This window comes from Lepidothrix coronata, unplaced genomic scaffold, assembly GCF_001604755.1.
Source record: "Lepidothrix coronata isolate B3197 unplaced genomic scaffold, Lepidothrix_coronata-1.0 Scaffold37, whole genome shotgun sequence".
NCBI classification, from domain to species: domain Eukaryota; kingdom Metazoa; phylum Chordata; class Aves; order Passeriformes; family Pipridae; genus Lepidothrix; species Lepidothrix coronata.
Genome location: NW_016690217.1, coordinates 382720 through 406586, shown reverse-complemented (window position 1 = coordinate 406586; position 23867 = coordinate 382720). Strand labels below are relative to the sequence as shown.

Here is a 23867-nt window from a genome sequence, read left to right as displayed (position 1 = left end):
TCCATTGCTTAGTAGTACGTGGTGTTGCATAGTTCATTAAACAAGTGAGACTTTGTACTGATTTTCTGAAATCTGCTGTAAAACACACCTTAATATTCTAGTTTCTTTGTTCCTAATTGCTTTTTTGCCCTTTCAGTTACTCCTGAGACCGAGCAAATAATACTAACTTCAAGTAACTTTCCAGTTAACTTAAATTGTCTTGCCACTTTAAATAGTCTTACCCCTTTATTCCTGCTAAAACAGTCTTCATTGTTGGCAGCTCATCAAAGATATTATGCCTCTTTGAGAACAAATCAGATTAGTTGTAAGTTCACTGACTGTAAAGAATCCAGCTTTCATGCATGTAAATGCTTCTCCTTTGAGCATTTAATGATAATGATAAGGAAAATCCAAGAAAATGAAAGATGGAGAGGCTCCAGTTTCACTTTTCTGAAAGTTTTTTCAGTTTTCTCTATCAGAGTTCTATTTTAAATGTTATTCTTTGATTACAGGTCTGATCTGACCTGTCCAGCAGTGAAGGATCTTAGCTTGAAGGAGGCTATGTTTTTTACTGAGGATCAGAGCTAAAGCTGCTGCAGGTTCTCCTCACGTTGCCTCAGTGCCTGTCTGTTCACACCACATGGCCCAGCATTTGGTTTATGCTACCTTGGCTAAATAAACCCCTGGGATTTACAGTATGGCTTCAGAAAACAAGAATCATATGGAGATATTTGCTTTAAATGTTTGCACGTTCCAGTTTTTAAAATACTACATTTGAGGATGTATTTGCTCACTGGCAAGTCCATGTTTTGTTTCTTCTTGTGGGACAGGGGCTGGTTTCAGTGGAGGCACAAACCCCTCTGGACTGACTCTTTAAAAAGGTGTTCAGTTCCCTCTTGTTGACAGTAAGGATCATAGTGGGTGTCTAAATGGTTGTTATAAGCTGCATTGTAATGAGAATTTTGGGTTCCTTGCTAAGTGGAATAATTTATATTCACTGCCACTGTGGATGTGCCTTCAAGGTGACAGATTCATGCCTTCATGCATTACAAACCTGCATCATGCCAAAAAAGGGATATGTTTAACAGAATAGTTATTCATATGAGAAATGCATTTGGATGTCTTTTATCTTGCTACAAACCCTCAAGTTGGAAAAGGATGCAAAGCTTGCTGTTGAATCTGAGGGTAATTTGGCTTTGAGTGTAGAATTAGGCCTAATATATTGTTCAGTTTTGGGTCCTAAACAAAATTAGAATTCTGGGATAGATAGGCTATCAAATATGTAGATGTGTTTCCTGCCAGTTCATCATCAGAAATGGGCAGCAACTGCTTCAAAGGGTTACCTGTTTCAAGTGTTGGAGAGTGTTTTCTGAAACAGGAGAGTAACAGACACATGAGTCTCCTTCATTCTCAAATCTGAAACTGCTAACTGATGGACTGAGAAATAAGGAGAACAACCTGAGCTCTTGAGGACTGACGTGGGGTTTTGGCTCATCAATAACCATGTCTGGGAGGTAGAGGTGGCAGTCACCTGAGTTTATGCCTCTGTCAAAGAGCTTGGGGGGGGAAAGGGGGCTGGGCTTTTGTTGTTTCTTTCTTTATTAGCAAAATATAGGAGCTGACTTGCTGTGGGGCAGGCTGGTGCCTCGCTTGTTCAACCTGAAGAAAATAAGGAAAAAAGAAAGGATGGAGAGTTGAAAGTAATGGAAACAGGGAGAGAGACAGGGAGGAAGTGTGGTTTTGAGTGAGACAGGAATAATGTTAATAAGAATACATGAGATCTTTATGTCAATGTAAAGAGTACTTAGAAAGACCAGGGTGTGTGGCATACATAGAGTTCTTTTCTTTGTTTTGGCTTTGTTTATTTTTGATAAAGCATTTCGCTTCCAGTAACAAGTCAAATTCTCCAAGGAGACCTGTAACAGGAATAGAACAAGCAAAAAATTAAAACCTGGTCCCAGAGGTATATGGCTTCCATTTCACTCCTCAGGGAATAGCAAGGGGGAATACACTGTGCTTGGGGTAGGGTGAGTTGTTTTCTGTGTTTACCATGATGTACAACAGCTGAAAAAAGCAGTCTTGTTCACTGACTTTTGAGGCAAGGCAATAGGTTTGCAAATGCCAGCCACAAGAACCTCTCCATTAGTAAAAACTATCTCTGCAGAACAACTTGCCCTTTTAGAAAGTGATCCTAGGGTTTATTTGTTTTTATTTTAACAGCCCTCCCTCTGCTTCCTAGAACCAAAGTGTTAAGAAATAATAAAATATTAATGCTAAATATAAACAGAAGGCACATTCACCAACCCAACTAAAGGTTTACTGAGCTTGTGCTTGTTTTTGAGAACCTGTGACGTCCTAAGTATTTAAACTGAAAGAGATTAAGGGAAATGTGGAAAAACTGCTGTTTGACATGATCAAAAAATGCCGTTGATCCACAAGTAACATGCTTAAACCCTCAAGGGGAAAGCAGGAGAAAAGCGAAAAGAGAGAGAAAAACTATGGTTATATCTTTAATTTTGTATTTTGAAAGTTAGAGCTTGTTCAGTCTTTCAGGGGTTTTTGGGTGTTTTTAAGCTAATTAAAAAGGCTTATAGCCATAGTAAATTTACAAAATGTTCAAGTTGAAAATTAAATTGACTGTTTTGAAAACAATTACTTTCAGAGGGTAGAGTTCTTTTTACCTCTGACTTCTTTCCTCTCTTTTTCCTCTGGCAAGGACACACAAAACATGCACTCTGTCAGCTTAGGGTATTGGAAAGGATTTTTAAAATTCAAACAGCTTTTTGTTGAAAAGTTCTGGTTTTGAAAGGAATACCTTTGCAGAGTTAAATTTATCCTAACTTTAATGGCTCTATGTAATTTCAGTATGTTCTCTGTTATTTTACCTTACCTAATTTTAGGTGAAGTGTCTTCATGGCCCTGGAGAGGACATTTCACAGTCTCAGTGTGCAAGCCTATACTTAAACATATTCTGTACTTGCACCTAAAAAGACAAAAAAACAAAACAAGCAAAGAAAATGTAGCTGCTGCAAGTTTAAGATTGACAACTAGTTGGTTTCTGTCACCTTTTTTTTTCACTGCCAGTGTAGGAAGCAAATAACTATTTCAATAGCAGCATTTACCACATTGCCTCAAGGAACAGAGGCTGAGAAGTCTCTGTGCTATAGGCCAGTGAAGACTGTGATAGTGACACAGTAATTTATATGTGCCTTTTCTTTCTTTTGACTTAGAACATAGCACTTTTAAAATTATATTAAGCTTATCCAAGCTGAAGGTGAAATAAAGGCATCTGTTTTCTAAAATTTGTACTGATTTTAACTAAATTATTTTTCCTTCACACCATAGGTTTGTTGGTCTGTGTGTAAATAAAAGATAATTTTATAAGATTGTCTGGATAACAGAATTAATTTTCTGTTTTCTACTGTGGTACCATAATAGCAAGCTGGACTGAGATTCCCCCTCCCCCCAGATTTCTCCTTCCACCTGACCTTTGTGATTATCATATTACCTGGAGGACAGCAGGTTTTGTTAGTCAGATGCCATTTTAGTAAATGTGAGTGAGTAAAGGCATTTGATTCGTATGGAGATAAAGAGCATACCAATCATGTTCCACTCCAGTGATTTTAAATCAGTTAGACAGCCTGTTCTTGTCAGCCCATATCCTGCAGTGTCTCAAAACAAAATGTCATTTGTGAAAATGGTGTTAAACAGGCATTTTTCTATGTGTGTACCAGTGCCCCACTTATGTGTGGGGCTGGTCAGTGGAACTGACCTCCAATAAAAACATTTCTGATGCCACTATTATACATTGAAAAAAAACCTTCCTGCATTGCATCCAGCAGAGATCTGCTACCATCCAGAAGGAAATGCAAGCGTTTCCATTCTTCCTGTAACCTCCAAGGACCACGTGTGCAACATCTTGTGCTGATGAGTAGGTTTTTTACAAAATGGGTTTGTAGAATTATACTTTGTGCTTGTCTTAAAGCCTTTGCTCTCAGTGTCCAGTGGGTACATAATCTGTGTCTCTCTTGCTTTTTGTTTTAGTCCTATGCACAGTGCTTTCAGTGAAAAGTTTTGTCATAGGAAGATATGCCTTCCGAGAGCTCAGAAAAACAGGAAAAGATGAATCAAGGAGTGTTACATTAAAAGAATAGTTTTCAAGTAAATATTTTTAATTATGAGTATCTCTCTCATGATTTTAGAATGCATATATGTAGTTTGTAATTTCTTATCTAAGGGTCCTTGAAAGTCCCATTTTAAAGTTATTCTAAAGTACTTTGATTTATGGATAATCATCAGATTTCATGACTTAGGAGGAAAATCAGTAACGACATTCAAATCAAAGACAAAATTACTGAGGTGAGAATAAGTTAAAATATGTTATAAGGTCCTGGATACTACCAAACTCTATCACATCATTTAGTGAAATATTCTGTGGCTAGTAACTCTGGAGAGAATTCAGTTAAAAATGACTAACCATTTCGAACTAATAGGATTTTTTTTATTGTTAATTAATCAGATAATGGGTTCCTTTTGTCACTCTGCAGCTTATGTAGGATATAGGAAATATACCTTCTACACAGAGCCAAGAGTTTATTTTCTAATCTGTGCTGCAGTTTTATTCTAGGTTTGTAGGTAGTTTGTTTCACATAAAATAGTTTCATGTCAAGGTTCTTAATTGCAGAAATATACCAAAAATATTGTACTCATAGGCATTGCACCACACAACTGCACAAATCTGAGCTCCAGTGGATGGAGGGAACAGTAACCTGGTTGTTACCTGCTGAGTAGCAGCAGGATTTTTTCTTTTACCTGCTGGGTAACAGCAGACTTATCTTGCTCTGCAAGATAAATCAAAGCTTCATGCTGGCCAAGACACAGCCAGGCAAGACTGAAGGCCTTACAGAGTTCATACCAATCCTGTGGCCTGCCACTGGTTATGGCAGTACCATGTTTGTTAGTCAGTGCTTCCTCCTGCGTGGGCATGGGGCAACCCCCACCTGCTGGAACCTCCGTGTGGCGCGGGGCTCCCCTTCCCAGGCGGCCTCTGGTGGGCGTGCAAAGGAGTGAGAGGGGGGGAGCTTCGCCGGCCTGGACTGTGCCATCGTGGGAGATGAGAGGGGGAGCCTCGGAGCACACAAAGGAGAAGGACAACTCTAAACTTGGGTAGGTGGAGCTCGTTTAGCCCTGTAAGGCCATCCATCTAAGAGAAGGTCACTCTAATTAAACTTACGTCCTGAGGACCTCGCTGCCATCGTCCAAGCTCGCTCGGCCCTGGCAGATGAACCTCAGGATTAAAGGGTGGGTTCAGTTCAGCACACACTGTGTCTCACCTAAAAAATCCACTGCACAGGCTTGAAGGCCTTACCCACATTTGCAAAGCCAGGCGAGGGTCAAAATGGCCATCTTCTACAAATGCAGTCACACAAAGATCAAAAGACAAAGGCATATATACCTATCTCCAAAGGTGCACCCAAATTAACTCTAGCATGCTTCCCAAATCTTCGTTTGCAAAGCCTAGCCATGATGACTTCTTCCTGCAGTTCTGTAATTCTACCTCTTTGAATTTGTTCTTCAAGCTGCTTGTTATCTTCGTAGAATCACATTTGTGCTTGGGATTGCCTCATCCCAGGTGCAGGACCTTGCACTTGGCCTTATTGAACCTGATGAGACTCCTCTGGGCCCATTTCTCGAACTTGTCCAGGTCCCTCTCAATGGCATCCCGTCCTTCAGGGCTGTCAGCCTCATCACTTGTCTTGGTGTCATCTTTATAGTTCTGTATTCCCTGAATTATGTCTAAGCTTCTGGATTTATTGAAAATTCATCTAGGTGAGTTTGGACTTCATTTTTACTGTGCATGTTTTCTCTCACTCGGTTTTATAGCAGAGCCCTTTCTCTGTAGTGGGCCATTGAATAAGGCAAGTTTGTATCCTGTTGTTAATAATTATATTAAATCAGCATGGCTCAGATGTGAATGAACTGATGACCCGGTTCCATGGTGGCTCCTGAACCCTGTTGCACCTCTGGGACTCAGCTGGCAGTGGCGAGCGGGGTTTAGAATCAAATTTCTTTTGTAGTCTTTAGCAATGGGTGCTAGCATGGATCTTTAACATAATTTATTTTTTTCACCTTTTCAACATTCTTTCAAGTCTTGTGCAGCGTTACTGAATTTCGCAGTTCTGATGTTTTCCTTATTGGGGTATTTTATATTTCCAGATATATTCTTCACCCTCCTTGCAGCTTATCTTTTCTGTTACAGTGAAACCATGCTTATAGTGCTGTGTGGTGAATAATGCATGCCTTTCTTTTTAACCCTTTGTCTCTTGTTTCTTCTGGCACTTTCTCTCTTCCCTTCACTCACTTACATTCATACTTTCCTCATACAAGTTCTAACATTTCTGTTGCAACACGCCTTCTGAAAATGTTCTTTTAACAGGCCTCTCCTTGCCCTTGATCCATGCAGAGATTGTGTCCACGTCAAAAGAATCAAACTGACCCAAGTGTTCAAATGAACTGCGTTAAATCCATTAGTCTGTGTGTTAACACAGAGCTCAGTCAGGGTTTAGCTACACGACTCCCTTCTGTCCTCAGCAAACACATGCAGTTGATTCCTGCAGTGCCCTCAGTGCCCTTAATCTGATTTGAATTACTGGTAGTGGAAAGGGCTGAGTGTCTATTAGGAGTCACATGAATGTTTGAAAGCAGCTTCTAGAACTTAATTTGTCTTCAAATTATTTTGGTATGTTACCTGGACTGGCAACAACCTGCTAAGTTATTCCAGGGAAAACAAAATAGTCAGGAGAACCCCAAACTTCTGTTGATTAGAATTTATTCCAGTTGCCTTTGTGCATACTTACCATGGCAAACAAACACAGCTATGGCAATATAGGGGGCTTTATTTTAAACCTTGTCTGATATTTGTGGCACATTCCTATCGGTAGGGGTTCACCGTCATTGCTGTGACCTTATAGATGGCACGACAAAGGACAGTGCTTAAGAGTGAAGTTGTGCATCCCTTTGGTGTCTGACTGGTTCAGCCTGCAAACTTCAGAAGCTGAAGTTTTGTTCAAAAGAACATGTCCTGCTGGTACCATTTGTGTTGATTTTTAGTGATGTTTTCACATAAGAATTCTGAGATAAAATTGTCTAACGTCTGTGAGGAGCCCTTGTAAAACAGTGATATGTAAGAAAATGTTTTATTTTTGTATCTTGCTTTTTAGATAGAACAGGGTAGGACTTCCTCTGAGAAGAATTCTGGACAGAGAGATACATAAATCATCTTTTCCTGTCTCTTATGAAACCTTGCCTGATGATAAGGAACATGCTAGTTTAAAAGTGGAATGAATTTTATTCCTCTGATAGCAATGTATTGATAAAAAGAAAATGGGAAATCTCACCCCACTGAAGTCACTGGAAGCCACTGACAGCGTCCAGACTGTCTGAGTATTGATGCAAAAGTCGTAGGAGTCCTGACCACCTCTTAAAAGTTTTCTGGTTTTCTGTAAGCCCTACTATGTCCACAAATCATCACTTAGAGAGAGAAATATAATTTGAAAAAGCAGTGTAAAGTATCAGCTTGGGATAATGGATCTGAAGATTTTTTATAATGGTTGTAGGGCTTATTTTGCACTGTAGAATCAGAGAACCCTGGAATTGTTAGAGTTGGAAGGAACCTTAAACATCATCTACTTCCAACCCCATTGCCGTGGGCAGGGAACCTTCCATGAGACAGGGTTTTTCAAAACCCCACCCAATCTGGCCTTGGACACTTCCCAGGGGTGGTTAGTCCACAACCTCTCTGGGCAACCTGTGCCATTGCCTCACCACCCTCACAGGGAAGAACTTCTTCCTAATACCTAATCTAAATCTAGTCTCCTTTATCTTAAAGCTGTTGCCCCCTGTCTTGTCACTCCATGCCCTTGTGAAAAGTCCCTCTTCAGCGTTCTTTTAAGTCCCCTTTAGGTACCACAAGGCAGCATTAAGGTCTCTATGGAGCCTTCTCCTGGCTGAACAGTCTCAGCTCTCAGTTTTTCTTCACAGGTGAGGTGCTCCAGCCCTCTGATCAACTAGACCTGTTCCGACAGGTCAACATCTTCCTTGTGTTGGGGACCCCAGAGCTGGAATTGTAATGTATGTGGACACTACTGTGGTGAAAAAGGTGTGCAGAAAGTGCTGGTAGCCCTTTCAGCTTTCTGAGAGAGGTAATAACATGGTTACACTTCAGTTTTTTGTATATTTGTATATCCACTGAGAACTCGGAAGATGTCACATTACATGCCTGATCACTCAGGTTAAAAGATGATAAGAGGCTGTGTGGCTCGTGCCTGATAGCAGGCATTGCCCTTTCTGCTGTCTGTGTTTGATATGCTTGGCTAGATCATTAAGGTTAGAAAAGATGTCACAGAGTGCTGGAATATTTTCAAAATTTTCCATGCTAGAAATGTGTGATATATTAAATCTGATACTTGTCACAACTCTTTTTTTTTACATTTCATCCTGCTACTTGTTGCTATCACCAGCACTGTAAATACTTCCATTCCTTTGTTAGAACGAACATGTTGTTGTTTTGCATCTTGGCACTTGCATATCTCTTTGCAAACAGGCCCTTAAATGAAAAGATCCTTTGGAAAGTAACTCTTATCAGAACAAAGCTGTAAAGTAATTTATACTTCCCAAACACTTGGAAAGCACTATCATGTGTTCCTTATTGTTTGGGGAAGTTGACTGTTTAGCTGTCATAGTCATTCTCTTATGAGCAACAGTTGTGATAATTGTTGTATTGCTTATCTTGGGACTCTTTTATGCCAGTCATTATTATTGTGACTTTGCTCCATGGGACCAGACTCAATACAGTGGATCTTCTCCTCCCCAGTGTCATCCATTTCTCTCTCAATTTCCTGCTGTCTTTTTTCTGTTGTGCCAGAATGTGTGAGGAGGTGGGGTTGGAGACATTCCAGTTTTGTCAGTAGGAGCAGGTAAAAATGTTCAACTTCTGCGTACAAGGAGAGATCCTCTGGGTCCAATTCCTGTTCGTCAGCACTGGGAGAGTGATTGCACACTCATTAATACCAGATCAGTGCACTGTGGATTGCCAAGCAGTGGGAAATTGGTCTGGGTAAGGTGGTGGGCCTGTGTCTGTGATTCTGCTGAATTCACTGGTTGCACAATTTGGCTCTTCTATGGCTTTTTGGCAGCTGTAAGAGGACAGGCAACACTTGATTCAGAATGTAGCCTGCAAATGTAGTTAACCACTGATACTGTTTTTAACAATTCTCAATTACAGCTATGCTTAGTGCCTGAAAAATGCATGGAGACTCCAGGTCTGGTACCCTTCATCCAGGGGTTGGGAGTCTGAGAACTGAACTTTTAATGAAACGGAGACCTGATCTTAGCTGTTGCTGAACTCTGCTGTTTATGGAAGTTTTGTTTCTGCATTTGGTGGCTATGCAGTTACATCAGCACGGCTTTGAAAAATTCAGTCCTGGCCATTTTCATGACAGCTGTGCTCTCCACAGGGGTCACTAATGCATCTGACTGCAATGCGACCAGAAGCATTTCCCTGTGAATGCACTTGTCATTGGCAGTGGAAGGCAACAATTAGGTCTGTGTTTGGACACTTCTAAATGTTGAGCAGCTGAGATTAGCTGTGGAAAAATTGTCTCATGGACCCCTCGGGTGCCTGGTCTGCAGAGTTTGGATGTCTTTTGTGGCACTTCCTGTGAAAAAGTGGGCCCAGGCTAAAGCATCTCTGTTTTGGAGGAGTCAGGTTCAGCCCCTGGTCTGTTGGCCGAGATGCCAGTGTCACACAGATGTTGGTTGTTTCCTTCTCCATTTACAAGGGTAAGGAGATGCATAATGGTGGCTTTTAAGCTAAGCTGTGGCCATGTTGTATGATTGGTGCCTGGCTTTTTAAATGGGATGGTAACATCACATGGCTCCACTGGAAGCTCTGAGAGGAAACTCGCAGCTCTTATGATCCCATCATCTGTTGAATAATCGTGGTTATGATAGAGTTATGAATGGATAATTGACTCCTGATATTAACAGCTAAATGAGCGAACCTAGAGTTATGAAATACTGGCTTAAATTTGTGAAGAAACAGTAAAGGGGTCCTATCACTTCTCCTGATGTGTCCATTGTATCCACTGCTAGTAACAAGCCACAGACTGAAGTCTTCATTAGCTTTAAGAGTTCAGTTAGGCTAACATTAAATTCTTGGCTCTTACTGTGAGGTGTATTTCTTTGGCCCACATAGATGGCATGAGTTCATTGAGTTGGTGGAGAAAGGAGTGCAAGCCATTCTGAGGGTCTTCATGGCATGCTGGGTCATCACTGAGCACCAGATAATGTGTGTGTCTGTAAATCTGACAGGGCACTTACAATGCAGATTTTTGGACAACTTAAATGATAAAGGATCATAGGAAAAACACAGAGAAGGGAAAATGTGGCCTTTGCTTTGTGGTCTTAATCTATCTGGAACTTGGCTGAGGCAAATTTGGGGTTTGTTCGGTGTCAGCTTGTGCAATGTGATCTGACAGAGACTGATAAAATTATGTGAGAGGCTGAGCAAGGTAGAGCCCAATAGAAGCCCAGCCTTAGCTGATACTAGTTTAAAATGTTCTCATTGTAGTCCTAGTTGAACAGAGGTCTTTGTCCCTGCATCTCTTCCTCAAGGTAGTTGGATCCCAAATTTTATTTTTATTTTTACTTTCAGCAGACTTTTCTGCAAAGTTGGATAAAGGACAGAAAAGCCAGGAACATTTATAAGAGAAAGGTCAAAAACTGGTTTGACGTCTTTTTATGGTTATGACTGTGCAAGAGTCTAAAAGCTTGTTCATGCATCTCACTAAATGGTCACTTCCTTGTTTTTCATAGAAAAAGATGACCCACTTAAGTGATGTGAGTTATAGACTGGTGTACTGACACTTAAAATCCAGCTTCTTTCAGGACTGTCCTGGATACTGTCCATGAGTTTGCAAAGCTGGAAGGAAAAGCACAGCCACTGTCTTATGAAGAAATCAGATGTGCAGGGGAATGCTGGCAGAGGCAGAACAAAGAACTTTAGAGCTAAAGGACAAAAAGAGAAAATGAGATGGAGCATGTAATTTAAGATTAGTTTTGCAGTGAAATAATGAGTTAAAAGTGCTGTGCAGTATCAAAAAACATGAGCAACTCCACTATGAGCTTGTGGAGCTGAGGTGGGAAAGTTTTGAGTGCAGCACTAAGGCAATGTAATGCTTAACCCTAGCTGTTACTAGAGGACCTTCCAAAACTGGTGGTGGGGTGGACAGGGACCTGTGGGTTGACCTAGTTCAACCCCATTCTTCACCCGGAGGAGCAGAGGTTCACAAGTTCCAGTGCTCTTGTTCATGAGATACTGGGATTCTTCAAAGAGAATTTTGGAGCACTCTTTGCTGCTGGATAAGGGAGAATTTTGGAGCACCCTTTGCGGCTGGAATAAGGGAAGGAGAGGAAATGCACAATGAGAGACATACAAAGTTGTTACCAGGCTACTGAGCTGACCCCAAAACTTTAAACAGGCTTGGTTGCAAAACTGGGCCCTTTAGATAAAAATATGTAATCTGAGTGGCTTCTTAAATGAGAAAGAAGTATTTGCCTTGCCATAGCTGAATGAGAAAATGCTGTGCAAGCTTCCCCTACAGCCTCTCGGCATGTGGCTAGAAAAGCCTGTGGCCACAAGTCATCATTCTGAGGAGGTGCATTGGCTTCTGGAAGCTTTAAAAGTAGTATTAAAAGGTGAAAGCTACATTGGAGGAAAAGGCATGTGCCAAATGAAAGCATATTTAGGTTAGAAGAGATTTTCAGACTCTGTCTGTGGTCTTCTAAACCAGTGGTGTCCAAAGCAGGGTGCATGTACTACAAGAGGTGCATTAAACAGTCCACTGGGGTGTGGAAGAAAATATTTTTGTCCTATTAATAAATTTTTATAACAACATTTATTTCATCTTTAGCTCACACTTTTTACTTTTCCTGGTGTGTTTTATAATTTACATAATACGGTGGTACATGCATATGATTTATAAATTACATACACTGGGGGAGGGAGGAGGTTTCTCAGATTTATTTTTCCGATAGTTAGCAGTCAAAGAGGTTTGGAGAGTGTCATTCTAAACCAAGGCTGTGGACAGGATCTGCATATTGACCAGGCTGCATGTAGAACAGCTGTGGTCAATGATCTTGCCCATGAAGGCATCTAGTTGTAGGGCTTAGAAATATCTGTACTGCATGCCCTGAGGCAGAACCTTGGTAAGTGAAATAGGAGTGTTTGTGAGCTAGAGAGCTTGATGATTGTGAGCTAGAGAAAAATCCTAGGGTTATGAGAGACAAATAGGCAGTGCAAACTGCTGCTTTGCAAATGGTGACTTCCCACTACTTTTGGGAAAAGTGGTGTCAAAAGTGCATGTTGGTGGGAGAAGGTTGTGGCAGGTACCTCTACTTGGCACAGAGTTGAAGCAGTGGGGTGGTGTCTCAGTAAATGTCATGCTGGGACATGATAGAATTTAAAAGCGTGTTAATTTCCAAATTGGAAAAGTACTGCCTTTGTGATAATATATATACTTCATATTATTAATATTGATTATGCTTAATTGATTAGTAAGATATGAGCACAGTGTTTCAGTATGTAATCAGAAAAGGTGTGTAAATGCACACATGTATATACATATCTAGAGAAATGAAGTCTCGTGCATCTATAAAACATGATGTTTTGAGCACTAGAAGCAGCAACTGTAGATAGATCAGCCTAGTCTAGGACTGCCTTCCAAGATAAACTGAGTTTTAACAGACCACATAGGTCTTTTAGTGTTGTGAATGGGGTGATTGCACCTTTTTTCTACTACTGTAGTTGGGGTATTTTAAAAAAGCAGTGTATAAATCAGTGGCCCTCAGAAAATAACAGATTGTGAAAACTAGTTTGCTCTGCTATGCAAAATACTGTGTGTGTATGATATGCAGCCTTACACCAATTTGCTGGAAAGAATTCTTTATTTTTTCAGGTAATTTTTGAAAATTGGAATAATGGTGTTTTAGAGGTGAGAGCCGTGCATTAGCAGTGGAGGGCTATTAAAATAAGACGCAGTGTTCCTGATGGTGTACTAAAGATGGCAGCAAACAGCACAGGGTGAGATGGGCCTATTTATATGCCTGTGTCAGCTTTCAGTGTTCAAAGGGCTGTTTAATCATATTTTGACCAAGTCAGATTAGAAAATTGTTCCATTTATTTTCAGCCATTGTCTGTCGTGCCGTTTGTAGGCTCCAGTTGTGTTTGAGTGGATATGAATTTGTATGCACACACACATATGCTCATGTAAGTGTCCACAAAGTATTGCAAGCTAACTTTTTGTATACAGTTTACCTGCAACAGGTGTATATCTCATTAAAACTCTGTTAAAAACTGTGATTTTAATAACATTACACTCTTAGAAGTGACATTATGGTCTCAGCTACAGGAATTTCAGGATTTGTCTTTTTGTGCTGTAGTCACTTTAAAAGTTCAGATGTTTGTGTAGACTATATTGGCTTTAAAAATCAAATGTTTAACAGAGCAAACAATGGCTGTGTGAGGTCCTCTGAGGCCTCTACAGGTGTTGTGAGATAAAATTACAAAGGCAAGGGTGCAGGCCTCCAAGAAGACCAAGATTCAACCCTAATCAGGAGCTTATCTCAATAGAAAGGTTTGCAAAAGCCTTGCTGGATTCGTAGGTGAAAAAACATATTTTACACTCTCAAGATCTAGGGCATTACTGTCTATCAAAATCTAGGTAGTGGCCTTGTAGCCAGAGAAATGCTATTGCCTTTTCTAGTAGCAGCACAGGTTCTGAATAATGCTTTGAGGACAAGGTTTTGTCAGAATTGTGTTGTCAGGGTTTGCCTGGAGCTTTATTCTGATCTTTGTTCACTCTTGTCTAAAAAGAGTGATAGCTCTTATTTAATCAGTTTTAGCTTCAGCTTACTTTTATATGATTGTATAATTTAATGCCTATTTTTATAATAATCTTCATTAATTTCTCTGCCTAGTAGGTAGAACTAACAAGTTCTGTATTCTTTTAAAAATGAACTGTCTGAACATAGAATAAAATTGCAGGATGGAGAAGAACAGACATGGGATAATAACAGAGGCTTGAAAACTGTGGGCACAACGTGATACAACCAGCCCACCCACCCACTATTGGTCAGTTACTGGAAAAGGAGAGAAGTTATGGCTTGGGTCAAGCTAATTTTAGGTGTTACAAAGAGAGACAAGAGAAAATATAAAGTATAGCTATCCAATATCCAATAGATTGGATATTTGGAATAATGTCTTCCCTAAAACAGTTGTAAAGCTCTGGAAAAGGCTGCCCAGGGAAGTGGTAGAGTCACCATCTCTGGAGGAATTTAAAAGATGTGGGTGTGGCACTTGGGGCCATGATTCATGGCTAGGCTTCGCGAACGAAGATTTGGGAAGGCTCTATCCACATTTGCTACAGGCACGCTGGTGGCTTATGAGGCCAATACGTGACAGACATATCCGATTGCAAAAGGCACAACAGAAAGACTCCTTAGATGGTGTATTCTGCAATACACGGTTCTTTCTGAGTTGCCTTTTTTCCTCGAGAGTGATCCTGCGTGTGTTCTCGAAGGAGACAGCAGCGTTATAGATGGTGTGTCTCCAGGCCTCCTGATTGGAGGCCAGAGTAGACCAGTTATGGTGATCAATATGGCCAAGGCTGAGATGTTGTTTCAGGGAGTCCTTGTATCTTTTCTTCGGGGCTCCTCTCATGCGGTAGCCTGTGGCAAGTTCACCATAGAGCAGGATCTTCGGGAGGCGGTGGTCCTTCATCCTTGAGACGTGCCCTGCCCATCGCAGCTGCGTTCTCAGTAACATGGCCTCAATACTTGTGACAGCTGCTTGCTCTAGAACAGATGTATTGGTCACATAATCTGACCAGTGCATGTTTAAGATTGAACGGAGGCAGCGTTGATGGAAGCACTCTAGGAGTCGCAGGTGGTGGCGGTAGATGACCCATGATTCGAGAGTAGATGACCCATATAAAAGAGTAGACAGCACTATGGCTTTGTAAACACTGATCTTGGTGCTTTTCTTCAAGTGTTTATTACACCATACTCTTTTGTGGAGTTTTCCAAAAGCACTGTATGCCTTTGCTAACCTGTTGTCTATCTCTGTCAATCTTACCATCTGAGGAGATAAGGCTACCTAGGTAATTAAACTGTTGGACTGATTTGAGCTCTGATTGGCCAATGGTGATGTGGGGATGATGGGGGACTTCCTGAGGTGCAGGCTGATGGAGGACCTTAAACCATCTTGTCCGAGAGCTGCTTTATGCTGATGACGCTGCCCTTGTTGCCCACACAGAAGCAGCCCTGCAGCGTTTAACATCCTGCTTTGCAGATGCTGCTGAGCTCTTTGGGCTGGAAGTCAGCTTAAAGAAGACTGGGGCCATGATATAGTGGTGGATTTGGTAGTGCTGAGTTTAACAGTCAGACTCCATGGTCTTAGAGGACTTTTCCAACCAAAATGATCCTATGAGTCTATGAAATCTGAATGTGGCATGGAATTGCAGAAGAGTGTAGAACAACCAAGGAGTAAGGTATGTTAGAAAATGTATAAAAATAAGCCAAATTGGATCCTAGACTAAAAGAGGAATAAGCTCCCCCCATCAGCATTGATACCTTTCTCTTGGAGAAAAGCCGTGGACAATGACAGCTTGCCATAACCCTCTCTCTCCTGTTCTAGTCTAAGTAGGACTCAGAGAGGAGTCTGAGGAGAGCATAGCACCACAGAGAACAGGTATTATAAAGTCTGTAACAGATTTTTCACTATTTAGAAATGTTTGTGTTATCGTTTACTGTATTTTTATGGTAATAAATAGATCTGGACTAATAAAAAGTTATTTTTTAGACTGTTAAGATACGTTGTAGTCTAACAGTAAATTCTTAAAGTCTTGACTTTCCATCCAGATTGTGTTTCTGAGGCCCACATAAACCACGTGAGCTGTAGTTCAATACTGTCCTTAGAAGTGGGCAAATTATACTATTCAGCCTATAGGGATTATATTTGCTTCCCTTGGCCACATAATGGACACAGACATAAAAAGAGGAAAGCAAAAAAAATTTTTTTTTTGTTGCTGTTAAGGAGAGCTTCTACCGTAGTGTTTCATATGAGGGAAGCGAGCAGATATGGCAGGAATCCTTTGTGCTCTGTCCTTGCAAGGGTTGAAGGTGATGTTTATAAACCAAGTGAACAATCAAAAAGTCCACATAAGATTGTCTTTCTGTTGGATTTGCAGGAGTGTGAGTCCATGCAGTCCTTGTGTGGCTCTGACAGCTCCACTGCCAATATGAGTCACAGAATATCAGAGGAGCAAGAGGCTCTGCCTCTGAACTCATTTCCAAAGGCTGCATTGTGGTGAGGCAGTTGCTTGTTTACTTTCATAATATTACAGCTTGCAATCAATACTCACACAGTTTTGCTTGCTGGGCCTTAAGGGGACAAAATGAATGGGTTTTTTCTTTCTATCTAGAGTCCACAAGCTTGTGCCTATTACATGCCTAGTTTTTAATTTTAGCTCACCATGATTTTGAGAGGAAATTTGCAATGCAACATTCATCCCCTGAAAAAAAAAATTGGAAATAAATAGAAACATGTTACTCACGTGATTTTGCTCCCCTTGCCCTGTCTAACACCGCTGTGCTCTGTTCCTTCTCATGCTCATCTCAATATTTTTGCTGGTTCATCTAACCTGTATGAACACCCTCCAAAAGTGTGGGCTTACTAAGTGGTCATAGCAGGGTAGTGGGAGGAGAGGAGTCTGGAAATTTACTTGGAGATGTCCATCTGAAGCCTGAGAGTAGCTGGCACTTTGCACAAGCCTTGTCTTTCCATGCAAATGTTTGGATCAGTGGCTTACTTGGACTTCAGGCTCAGCAGGGATGGCATACAAGAGCACCATGCAGCATATATTTTTGAAATATGTTTTTAATACTGGATTTTCGAATATTAGTTCTGTGCAGAGCTGTGAAACTCCATAACAAATAAAGAACAAATATGTCTCATTCTTTCTAACGCTTAAGCAGCCCTTTGGATTTCTTTTTTTGTAGCTCAATAGATTTCAGTAGGACTGTTGGCTAAGGAGGTTTTGTAAAGAAAAAACCAAAGCCAGTTTTCTTCATTAAGGAAAATATCTTTGGACATTTTTTCCTGTATTAAATTATTATAATAATTAAAAAAATAATATTAAAATATCTTCTGCAAAATCCTGATAAATTGGAGAGGGGAAGGGAGTCTGTTGCATTGATACCCCTTTATTAAAGTAAACAGAATTTTCAGTCTTGTGGTTTTACATCCCAGGCAAAACCTGTGGTCTGTTTTCCTTTCCTGCCCTCCATCCTGTAGGAATTTTTTTATACCTCATCCAATGTTCCTCTCCTTTGCACCATTGCATTGTAACTTTCTGTATTCTTGAAATTTTCTTTTGCTTTCTTCTTTCCCTTCAGTGTCTTCCTCTTTTTTTCACCAGTTGACTGTAATAACAGCCTGAGGAAAAGGCTGCTGGTTTTCTCCTGTTGAAGTTGTTCAGAGTTTCCTCAATGCCTGTTGGTTCTTTGCATGGAGAGTCACTAAGTGCAATGGAATTGGTTTCAAAGAGTGAAATTCAGGCACAAGCCCTTCATGGTAGCATCCCAAATATCAGGGAGATCATACTTCAATATCTAGTTTACAGCCAGAGCCTTGCAAGGCTAGTGTAAATAATAAATCGTCTTGATTATTTTCTTTATGGGTTGTGCAAATGAGACACTGAACATAGAGCTCTATACAATATATTTTCATTAAACTGATCGTTTAACTAATCTCTGTAACAGAGTACTTTATGTATATGAAGAGTTACTTTCATGTTGACCACACCTGCTGGTTTATTGCTGTAGATGTCCATAAAGATAGATGGAGTTTTAACCAATCAAAGGTAAAAGAAACAACCAATTCCCTTTTGCATTTGTTCAGTGAAGATCACAAGGCAAATTAATTAGTCTAAGTCAAAATGACATGCCTTCAGATGGATGGGTAAAGGCCAGAAATAGTCTTTTCCCCAAGATACTGCACAACAGTTTCATTTAGATTCTCTTTAAAGTTTGAAGGGATTAAATGAGAGCTAGAACAATTAGCTTATTTGAATTAAATGAGAGTAGGGAGCAGGATCAGTCTTGTTAATTTCATGGATAAATTCAGTGGTTTGTTGTTTTTTTCCAGAGACTGCTTGTTTTGTTTTTTAAAGAATTCCCTTCTTTATTTATCATGCCCTGCTAATCCTTTTGCAAGAAAGAGAGAAGCGTTATCAGCTATAGCAGATTAAGCTGACGTGACACCAAACTTTGGTGGGTATCATTCAAACCAACACCAACTAAGTGATATACTGAAAATTTTTGGAAGGAATTCAGTGTATCACCAAATGGAACAGATCAACCATGATGACAGTTTGAGACATGCAGGGCAAGGAGAGGTTCATGGGTGTGAGATAGTTCAAAATAAGGCTCGTGGCCATTTTTTTTGGCTTTCTGGACATTAGCATGCATATAGCTGCTATTTGCACAGTTATGTTTGTGTTCTACTTACACAACATCTGTGAAGTTCTGGCCAAGTGGCATAAATGTAAATTTTGTTGCTAGGAGCTGTGGCATTGAGATTTCACTTTCCTCCCACTTCTCCCACAGTGAGAAGTTGTTACAAGGCCTCTGCTGTGCTGACAGAACACTTAAACTCACTTGAAGGTATAAGTGGTGCAGAACCGTATCCATAGATTTTATACTGCTGCTTATCATTCAGATATGGGATAATTTTCCATATGAAGATAGAAGCAAGGGAAAACAACCCTAACAGGACTCTTAAAATCTGTGGCATCCTCTTCTTCTATGGATCAAACTCTGCATTGCCACCAGCAACACATTTTTAGGAGAATGAGTTTAGGAATCCAGATAGCTATTCATGTAGCTTTATTCATAACAAGGTGGGTTTTGTAGCAAGGGTTGTCATTTCAGATATGCTGCAAACTGTATTACTTTGGTATCGTTAGCCATAAAATGGTTTTCTGCTGTGAGTGCTGAAATGTTAAAATGTGACTTCTAGCAGAAAAAGGTCAGAACTCTCATCAGAAAAAGTGCTTTTCTGTCTTAAATACTGCAAAATTGTTTTGGTTTTTTTGGGTTCTTTTTTGTGATGGAGAACATGTATGGGCTTACTTTGCATATTGTTGGCAGGTTTTTGTTCCTTTCCTTGCTGTCATTAGTGATATGTACTTAGTTTCTTGTAAGGGATCTGAGGAGACACCTGCAAGAAGTACTTCCACTGACAGGACAATTTATTTGAATGGTGTAGCAAAACTGGAAAACAGGCATTTACACTGTTAGAAAAGTTTATAATGAGTTGTATTCTGTGTGGTGAGATTTAGATCCAGTACTCTGAGCTTCTGCTTTGTGTGTTCAACTCCTCTTTTCAGTGTTCTGGCAAAGTAGGACGTCCTGCTCCTCACACAGGAGACAATCTGGGAGACAGTCATCAGCCAAGGGTTGAAACTTACTGCACATATTTGTTCATGATCAGCTACCAGGCAATTTCATAGTTAACAACTGAAAATCAAGTATGACTCAGTCAGGTTTTGGACACCCAGTGTCTCCACTCTGACACCATGTTACTGGTCTGATGGGCTTAGTGTTGATGGCTCTTTGCCTCTTAGTTCATAGTGGATGGGCAAGGGGTTCTCTGATCATGGAAAACCAGAGATAAGCAAGTGTCTTCCCTCTTTTCCAGGCTCCAAAGTGAGTATACGCTTTTCCTCAAGGGCAGCATGATCCAAAGGATAACTTTCTCATTTGTAGTTAAAAACCAGTATGTTATGGGTCATTGAGACAGCAAACTGAGTGCCGTTTGTCTGGTACCTTCTAATTGTTGCAGCCGTGATGCCATTTTCTTGCTTTTATTCTTTTTAAGCAGTGATACCAAGCAAGTGGTCTGCATTGTGTTTGGGTGCAAGGCAGGCAAGCAGGTCTTCATGCTACAATGTCATATGTGCTTTTTCCCACACAGTTTGGCTTTTGCAGTGATTCCTGCCACCTTTGTGGTTTTGATCACTTTGAAAACACTAAAATGTCTGTACTTGGAGAACACAAAATAGCCGTGACTGCCTTTTGCAGTAAAATCTTAGGCCCTTTTGTTTGCATTGGTTAGACTTGTGTGGAAGAGAGCTTTGGGAAGGACATTTTAACCCACTGTTGTCTTGTTGCAACCTGTTCAGAATTACCTGCATGCTCATGCTGCGGTGGTACTAGGGTAATGAGGTGCCTTTGGACATGCCAGGGGTGAAGCTGCAAAGAGAATGTGAGGCTGTCACATCTTGGTACATGTTTGATCAGCACTTGTGTAAGGGTGAAAATGTGCGTTCTGCTGGTTCCAGCAGCAAGCAATCAGGGAAACCTGTATTACTAAAATGTACAATGAGAACTGTACAGTTCTTGTGCAGGAATTAGCAAGCACATGCAGGGATTGTATTGTCAAGCGAACAGAGCACTTGACAGGAATCTGAGAATAATATGTCTTTCTTCAGCCCGGACATTGAATCATTGTGTGATGTTTGGCAAATTGCTTCTACTCTTTGTTTCCCCCACAGGAAACAGAGGACCCTGCTTTAAAATGAGGTCTGTAAGAAGTATATAATAAATAGTCATTATAATGATACAGTTTTCTGCTAAAGCTCAGATAATCATTGTCAGCAGTGGCATTAATTTTAATTTGTTTCCTTAATTGAATGGAGGTTTGACATGCGGAATTCTGTGTTGCAGTTGGACAAATTGGTGCTTGATGGACTGGTCAGAAATTTTGGTGATCTTTTTTTTACTTGTAAACAGAATTGTTAATTTAGTGAAAATAAAGATCTTTATAATTTGAAGCCAATTGCCAAGAGAGGTTTGCAAATTGCTAATAAAAGGTTAAACTAATTTACAAATAGGGAAATGCTGACATTTAAAGTATCTTTTACATTGTTATAGAAATAGCTGGTGTTTTTTCTACTACAACATTTATATCTTATTTTTGGAACAGTGTTAGCTGCTGCTGTAAAGATTTTGAACCTGTCTAGAAGTAGAGGGACAGAAATACATTTTTTTTGTGCTTGCATCACATCTGGTACCAAATGATCAGTGGTTGCCCTCCTCACCTCTAGGCTAAGCAGATTTAGGGTTCTGCAGTGAATTGATGTCCCACATGTGCCAGTGGCTTTGCTGTTACCTTGGTCTGTGCAGCAGTTGCTGGATTTCAGGCTGGCGATCTCTAACTCAGTGGCAAAAGAAACATTCATTGGTACTGATTAAATGAAACACAGCTGAAAACTACAATAAACAGTACCTGTTAGATTTTCTGGATTGTTGATTTGAGTATTTTGTACAGATGCCCAGATATCCGCTGTAGCAATACATAAAATATATTGTTCATCTTCTTACCTATGCAGGACATGGCTTAAAAAACATAAAGGTGACCACTGTCTCCAGAGGAACGGACCACCAGTTAATTGGTTTGAGCACTGATTACACAGAGAAACAATCAGCTGTACTGTGTGTGCTGCAGGAACTTACGCTATAAAGGCTGAGGAAATGCTAGTTTGTCCTAGATATGTCCTTTTTGCTGTCTGCCACATGCTCACATAAAAAGCTGCAGAACATACCTGAATGGGGCATTCTAAAAGCCATTCCCTCTGATGGATCCCTGCGGCAAGAAAATCTCTTCAGCTTGAATTTTTTTTTCTTTGCTGTCCTTTATATTTACTTTTCAATTCAAGTATGTATATTCTATAGCTCCACTTGTTCTCCCAGAGGTCAGACGATCACCTCCTATGCTGAAGATCAAGGGCTTTCTGAAAACGCATGTGAAGTAAATTGAACAAAATGAGAACTAACTAATTCTAATTAGTTCACCAGTGTTGTATTGTACAATTATATATATTGTTTAAAGAGTGAGAAGCACCTCATAATAATGGAGTTTCAGGTTATTAATACACCTTCTACAGTGGTCCCTATTTAGTTAGGGTAGGTTTGACCAATTCTACTCCCATGCTATGCTAATGTACTTGGCCTGAAAAGGTCACAGCTAGTGGGATCTAAAAAGACTCTTACAGTTTTGCTCATATGAGTTCCTTAACAATTGAGTAAAATTGGTAAAAATAGAAATAACAAATGGAAAAAGCAGTACCAAATACTGATATTATTGTTTCTATTTGCCGTTGCTTTGGTCAGAGGCTTTGCACTGTGAAAGTTTGTTCAGTGTGAAGAGATCTTCATGGATTATAGAACAGGACTGTTACTAAACACTTGTTTTACATCTTATTATAATTCTTTGGGCAAAAGTGAGTTATCTCTGACTACTGTACAGGCTGGAGCATCTAGGGATTGCTGTAAGGTGTGTTTTGCTGAGTCCCTAGAGGACTCATTGCCAGCTGAAGAGAGACAAAAGATGATACTCCCCCAAAGATCATGCTGTTGCTTCCCTTTACTCTTTGCTCAAGTAACCTGATGAAAAGAGCTGCTATGACAAGCACAGGCTAGCTGAGAGTTTTCCCAGAGTCTAGGAATTAGCTGGCTTGATCAGGCAACTATTTAGTCTCTTACTACTTATGTCTGACACAAATGTGTCATCACATAGGAGAGTAGCTGACATGTAAAATGCTTTCCCACAGGCAATGCAGTTTCTTAAACCAATGGTGCACAGTAAGCTTAAAGGAACGGACATAGCGATACATATTTATGACATCAGGAGTCCCCTAGCATTAAATCAAGCAATTTTATATGACTGCTATGAACCCTTAGCTTCATTGCTGGTTTGTGAACTTTCTTTTAGTCATCTGTTGAGAATGTTTCCTAAATTCTTGGATTGTCTTGCAGCCTTCTGCTTTGGTTAGGAACACACAGCAGTTGGATCCGAGGGCATGGCTTGGGGTTACAGCATGATGTTATAGAAAATCTTGATTATTTCTAAGCTTGATCAGGCATAGCATTCATGAAGGTGCTGAGGTATTAACATCTTTGCACTAAGCCATTTGAAAAACAGGATTTGCAAAGAAAGACGCTGAGTGTTTATCTCCAGGATACAAAAGAGTTTCATGGAATAATGCTCTGTAAGCTGTTCTGACTCTTCAACCTGTTATTCTACCAAGCACCATGTGTTTGGCAAGTTACAGGGAGAGCCACATGGCACAAGAGCTTGTAGTATGAAAAGTGTGGTTAAAAAATGAATTACTCAATTCTTTTCCACAGCCCAAATGGGATTGAATTACCTTGTCTTTTTTTAAACAATGACACTAACCTCTGAGATAAAACCCATTTTATCTCCTAAGTAGAGTTGAAGCGTAATTGGAAAAATAGGTTTTTTGAAAATCCAGAATATTTGTATTTCATAATCGGGATACTGTGTAGGATGGGAGTGTCTGAAGCACATCACAGATGACATTCCTGACTGTTTTGTCTGACCTGAAACTGCATTTCTCAATGGTTAACAGTTCAGAAACCATTCCTGAGACAGAATGTGGCTTCACTGGAGTCACTGGAGCTCTGCTGTGCCTGGAACTGTCTTATACATTGTGTATTTCACAGCTCTGGGTCAAGTCTGGAGGAGCTGAGATAAGGAATACGTTAAGTAGTTTATAGGTGGTGAGACAAGAGCCTGCATCGTGGTGCAGGTGGCAAGCACTGGCAGCTGATCCAGCTCCTCCATCAGGCTTTGTAACCTTGGCTGAACTCCCTGCTCTGGTCACAGTATTTCCTCCAGTAACCCTGCTGAGAGCTGGTGAGAAAGCACTGACCCCTTGGTGAACCTCACAGGCTCCATATGCCAA

General features: G+C 40.4%; 1 protein-coding gene and 1 long non-coding RNA gene across 8 annotated transcripts in view; one reads left to right on the top strand and one right to left on the bottom strand.

The window, feature by feature from the left end:
- PLPPR1 (phospholipid phosphatase related 1) overlaps positions 1 to 23867 on the top strand; it is a 134204-nt gene that overhangs the window by 35993 nt on the left and 74344 nt on the right. Inside the window, exon 1 of one of the 7 annotated variants that reach the window (XM_017812694.1) lies at positions 4837 to 5145. The exons of 3 other annotated variants lie outside the window; for them this stretch is intronic. The gene's annotated coding sequence lies outside the window, so the exon portion shown is untranslated. Of the gene's footprint in view, positions 1 to 4836; positions 5146 to 5255; positions 5281 to 8117; positions 8181 to 19791; positions 19807 to 23867 lie in introns of those variants that run through there. 3 more of the 7 variants (XM_017812697.1, XM_017812696.1, XM_017812700.1) reach the window with 3 other exon arrangements.
- LOC108496199 lies at positions 1817 to 5065 on the bottom strand. Its single transcript, XR_001874389.1, has 3 exons — positions 4980 to 5065; positions 2870 to 2962; positions 1817 to 1895 (listed from the first exon to the last, which is right to left on the bottom strand). It is a non-coding gene; the product is annotated as an uncharacterized LOC108496199 (long non-coding RNA).